Here is a 6,469-nt window from a genome sequence, read left to right as displayed (position 1 = left end):
ATTTCTGATTGATCAGTAGAAACCTAAATACTTACAGAGCATTCGGGAAGTATTCCAGACCCCTTGACTTTTTCCACATTTTGTTACGTTTAAGCCTTAATCTAAAATTGATTTCCCCCTCAATCTACACACAATACCCCATAATTACAAAGCAAAGACTTATTTAAAAAAAAAAAAAATGTATTACAAAGAAAAAATTGACATATTACATTTACATAAGTATTCAGACTTTTTAACTCAGTACTTTGTTGAAGCACCTTAGGCAGCGATTACAGCCTTGAGTCTGGGGTATGACGCTACAAGCTTGGCACACCTGTATTTGGGAAGTTTCTCCCGTTCTTCTCTGCAGATCCTCTCAAGCTCTGTCAGGTTGAATGGGGCATCGCTGCACAGCTGCTTTCAGGTCTCTCCAGAGATGTTAGACCGGGTTCAAGTCCAGGCTCTGGCAGGGCCACTCAAGGACATTCAGAGACTTGTCCCGAAGCCACTCCTGCGTTGTCTTGGCTGTGTGCTTAGGGTCGTTGTCCTGTTGGATGGTGAACCTTTACCCCAGTCAGGTCCTGAGCGCTCTGCTGCAGGTTTTCATCAAGGATCTCTCTGTACTTTGCGCAGTTCATCTTTCCCTCGATCCTGACTAGTCTCACAGTCCCTGCCGCTGAAAAACATCCCCACAGCATGATGCTGTCACCACCATGCTTCACCGTAGGGATGGTGCCTGGTTTTTTCCCCAATGTGACGCCTGGCATTCAGGCAAAAGAGTTCAATCTTGGTTTCATCAGACCTTGTATCCCATGGTCTGACAGTCTTTAGGGACCTTTTGGCAAACTCCAAGTGCACTGTCGTGTGCCTTTTACTGAAGTCTGGCCACTCTATCATAAAGGACTGATTGGTGGAGTGCTGCAGAGATGGGAGAACCTTCCAGAAGGACAACCATCTCCACAGATGGTCTGTCAGTGACCATTGGGTTCTTGGTCACCTCCCTGACCAAGGCCCTTCTCCCCCGATTGCTCAGTTTGGCAGGGCGGCCATCTCTAGGAAGAGTCTTGGTGGTTCCAAACTTCTTCCATTTAAGAATGATGGAGGCCACTGTGTTCTTGGGGAACTTCAATGCTGCATACATTTTTTTGGTACCTTTCCCCAGATCTGTGCCTCGATACAATCCTGTCTCTGAGCTTTATGGACAATTCCTTTGACCTCATGGCTTGGTTTTTGCTCTGACATGCACTGTCAACTGTGGGACCTTTTTATATAGACAGGTGTGTGCCTTTCATGTCCAATCAATTGAATTTACCACAGGTGGACTCCAAGTTGTAGAAACATCTCAAGGATGATCATGAGCTCAATTTTGAGTCTCATTGCAAAGAGTCTGAATACTTGGGTAAATAAGGTAATTCTGTTTTTATTTTAAATAAATTAATGAAAATGTCACTGTTTTTGTTATTGTCTGTATATTGAGGATTTTATTTATTTATTTAATCAGTTTTAGAATAAGGCTAATGTAATAAAATGTGGGGGGAAATCAAGGGGTCTGAAAACTTTCTGAATCCACTCTACCTGAGTCAAAATATGAACACTTCTCAGATCAGTATCTAATGTAAATTATAGAAAGTTATAGACGACGTCAGTTTTAATGTGTTTTAATAAATAATCTGTGAATCCCAGATTATTTCCAGAACATAAAATGTGCAACATTCATGCAATACAAATGACAAAAGAGTGATGATTAAAATGCAGTCTACAGAAGTCTAACTTCAGCAGGGCTGCGTTCAGCAGGTTGTAATACACTGAACACTGCAGATAGAAATGCTATGAATAGAGCTGACAATTCTACAACGTAGTGCCCTACTGAACGCAGCCCAGGTGAGTTCTAATCGAAACCCATCTAAGGCACGCCCACAACTCCACCTTTCTCCTCTACAGCCAATCACGCATATGCCTTGTCAAACATAGGAAAGGAGGAAGCTGCTGTGATTGGTCAGTTTTGGCTGCCTGACAGTATGAATTAAGGTTGCCATGGTAGCGTATCTCAGTGGCCTGTCGTTTTATTTAAGGGTGTGTTCCTCTGGCCAGATGTTGCTGATCTTATAACGCCTGGGTAGGTGTTTAACCGATCAGCCAACCACATCATGTTATAGCAGTCTGGTGCCCGACGGCACAGTCAATGAAGTGGCACGCAACCATTGGTTGAGTCAAGTAACGTCTGAGCAGGGGAACCTGGAATAGAAGGCAAAGGATCCCACGTGAGGCGGAGGCAAGGGAAGCTCAGGCCTTCAGCTCAGTCACATCACATTAATACAGTAGCGCTGATACCAAGGGAGGTTGAAGCCCACCAAGGGAGTTTGAAGCCCACCAAGGGAGCTCTCTCTCAACACAACAAAATAACAATCATAACTGGGTCTGATTTAACCACACAATAAGATACATGTGTTGTAAAATAGTGGTAAAAACTAATCCCAGGGAAGATTTATTTTAACAGTGAACATCCAGACCAGTCAGAATGAGTCTATTGGCAGTCAATAGTTTTAGTCTTCTTTACCTGGTTTCTGGAAAATAATTCCTTGGTGTTCTTTACCTGGGTTCTGGAATAGAACTGAGTGCTCCTTGGTGTTCTTTACCCGGGTTCTGGAATAGAACAGTGCTCCTTGGTGTTCTTTACCTGGGTTCTGGAATAGAACTGAGTGCTCCTTGGTGTTCTTTACCTGGGTTCTGGAATAGAACTGAGTGCTCCTTGGTGATCTTTTTAGCAAAGCTAAAGGATTAAAACAATCAGCTCCACAAAAAGGAGATACAAAACTAATACCATAGACATTCATTGTTTTTGTCCTGAAAATAAAAACAGACAAATGAAATAACTTACAAATCCATGACATGACCCTGTGGTTGTTTCCAGAGGTATAAGAAGCAGAAGCACAGTCTTCCAGACATGGGCTGCGGTGGTATAATGTAGGCTGCAGTGGTATAATGTAGGCTATGTACGTGAGAAGAATGTTCCCACTGGGCACAGACGTCAGTTCAACGTCAAGTTTTGATTTACATTTGGTTGAGTTGTCAACTAACATGAATCCAATGTGAAATTAACTAAAAAATGTCACGATGACATTGGATTTAGGTTAAAAGATGGGTGTAAAATAGACCAAATTCCCATACGTTGATAACTTTCTAATCCAATCAGTTTTCCCACATTGATTCAATTTCATCACAGATAAAAAAAAAAATGGTTGAAATGATGTAACAATGTTGATTCAAGCAGTTTTTGGCCAGTGGGTATTTATATGATACAGCCAGACAGGGTTGGGCTCAATTCCATTTCAATTCCAGTCAATAGAGGAAGTAAACCAAAATTCCAAATGTTACTTATTGAAGAGAATTGGAATTTCAGTGTACTTCCTGAATTGAAATGGAACTGAGCTCAACCTTGTAGCCAGGTTAGCTAGTGGTTAAGGCAGGGAACATCCACTAGATACAGCCACAGGACCATGTTTATATTCTTCAGCAGATGTTCAGGGGTTTGGAAACATAATTAGAAATGATTTATAGACTGCAAATTTGACCACAAGAAGCCACAACAGATATATTTGACTAAAACATAAAATAATTTCAAACCTTACATTTGTATACGATCACATATATATCTCTGTTATGTGTGGGAATACTTTGGAACAGATTTCCAAAATTAAAATCACTTGCAGCTGATTTGCTGGTGGGTTTACAGTATATTATGTCCAACAATATGTTAAAAAAAATTGCAGGCCCCTGGGTTCCAATATTGAGGTAACTTGAATATGAGTAAAGGCAAAGGGATGGGAACTGCAGCAGCAGTAACCTAATGGGCAGGTGAAAATGCCTCAAAGATTGGATATATGTGATATATGTGACGTTCACTGGAAATGTAGTTCTGTGACGTACAGTATATGGTCCATACAGACGGACATATGATCCAGAGGGTTGAATATGAACCCAAGGTAGACATCATCCAGGGGGTTGAATATGAACCCAAGGTAGACATCATCCAGGGGGTTGAATATGAACCCAAGGTAGACATCATCCAGGGGTTTGAATATGAACCCAAGGTAGACATCATCCAGGGGTTTGAATATGAACCCAAGGGAGACATCATCCAGGGGTTTGAATATGAACCCAAGGGAGACATCATCCAGGGGTTTGAATATGAACCCAAGGTAGACATCATCCAGGGGGTTGAATATGAACCCAAGGTAGACATCATCCAGGGGGTTGAATATGAACCCAAGGTAGACATCATCCAGGGGGTTGAATATGAACCCCAAGGGAGACATCATCCAGGGGGTTGAATATGAACCCAAGGTAGACATCATCCAGGGGGTTGAATATGAACCCAAGGGAGACATCATCCAGGGGGTTGAATATGAACCCAAGGTAGACATCATCCAGGGGGTTGAATATGAACCCAAGGTAGACATCATCCAGGGGTTTGAATATGAACCCAAGGTAGACATCATCCAGGGGGTTGAATATTAACCCAAGGTAGACATCATCCAGGGGTTTGAATATGAACCCAAGGGAGACATCATCCAGGGGTTTGAATATGAACCCAAGGTAGACATCATCCAGGGGGTTGAATATGAACCCAAGGTAGACATCATCCAGGGGGTTGAATATGAACCCAAGGTAGACATCATCCAGGGGGTTGAATATGAACCCCAAGGTAGACATCATCCAGGGGGTTGAATATGAACCCAAGGGAGACATCATCCAGGGAGTTGAATATGAACCCCAAGGTAGATATCATCCAGGGGGTTGAATATGAACCCAAGGGAGACATCATCCAGGGGTTTGAATATGAACCCAAGGTAAACATCATCCAGGGGGTTGAATCATCCAGGGGGTTGAATATGAACCCCAAGGTAGACATCATCCAGGGGGTTGAATATGAACCCAAGGTAGACATCATCCAGGGGGTTGAATATGAACCCAAGGTAGACATCATCCAGGGGGTTGAATATGAACCCAATGTAAACATCATCCAGGGGGTTGAATCATCCAGGGGGTTGAATATGAACCCAAGGTAGACATCATCCAGGGGGTTGAATATGAACCCAAGGTAGACATCATCCAGGGGGTTGAATATGAACCCAAGGTAAACATCATCCAGGGGGTTGAATCATCCAGGGGGTTGAATATGAACCCCAAGGTAGACATCATCCAGGGGGTTGAATATGAACCCAAGGTAGACATCATCCAGGGGGTTGAATATGAACCCAAGGTAAACATCATCCAGGGGGTTGAATATGAACTCAAGGGAGACATCATCCAGGGGGTTGAATATGAACCCAAGGTAGACATCATCCAGGGGGTTGAATATGAACCCAAGGTAGACATCATCCAGGGGGTTGAATATGAACACAAGGGAGACATCATCCAGGGGTTTGAATATGAACCCAAGGGAGACATCATCCAGGGGGTTGAATATGAACACAAGGTAGACATCATCCAGGGGTTTGAATATGAACCCAAGGGAGACATCATCCAGGGGGTTGAATATGAACCCAAGGTAGACATCATCCAGGGGGTTGAATATGAACCCAAGGTAGACATCATCCAGGGGTTTGAATATGAACCCCAAGGTAGACATCATCCAGGGGTTTGAATATGAACCCAAGGTAGACATCATCCAGGGGGTTGAATATGAACCCAAGGTAGACATCATCCAGGGGGTTGAATATGAACCCAAGGGAGACATCATCCAGGGGGTTGAATATGAACCCAAGGTAGACATCATCCAGGGGGTTGAATATGAACCCAAGGTAGACATCATCCAGGGGTTTGAATATGAACCCCAAGGTAGACATCATCCAGGGGTTTGAATATGAACCCAAGGTAGACATCATCCAGGGGGTTGAATATGAACCCAAGGTAGACATCATCCAGGGGGTTGAATATGAACCCCAAGGTAGACATCATCCAGGGGTTTGAATATGAACCCAAGGGAGACATCATCCAGGGGGTTGAATATGAACACAATGTAGACATCATCCAGGGGGTTGAATATGAACCCAAGGTAAACATCATCCAGGGGGTTGAATATGAACCCAATGTAAACATCATCCAGGGGGTTGAATATGAACCCAAGGTAGACATCATCCAGGGGGTTGAATATGAACCCAAGGTAGACATCATCCAGGGGGTTGAATATGAACCCAAGGGAGACATCATCCAGGGGGTTGAATATGAACCCCAAGGTAGACATCATCCAGGGGGTTGAATATGAACCCAAGGGAGACATCATCCAGGGGTTTGAATATGAACCCAAGGTAGACATTCCAGGGGGTTGACTATGAACCCCAAGGTAGACATCATCCAGGGGTTTGAATATGAACCCAAGGTAGACATCATCCAGGGGTTTGAATATGAACCCAAGGTAGACATCATCCAGGGGGTTGAATATGAACCCAAGGGAGACATCATCCAGGGGTTTGAATATGAACCCAAG

Source organism: Salvelinus namaycush, unplaced genomic scaffold (genome assembly GCF_016432855.1).
Source record: "Salvelinus namaycush isolate Seneca unplaced genomic scaffold, SaNama_1.0 Scaffold784, whole genome shotgun sequence".
In the NCBI taxonomy this organism is placed as follows: domain Eukaryota; kingdom Metazoa; phylum Chordata; class Actinopteri; order Salmoniformes; family Salmonidae; genus Salvelinus; species Salvelinus namaycush.
This window is presented reverse-complemented; position numbering follows the sequence as displayed.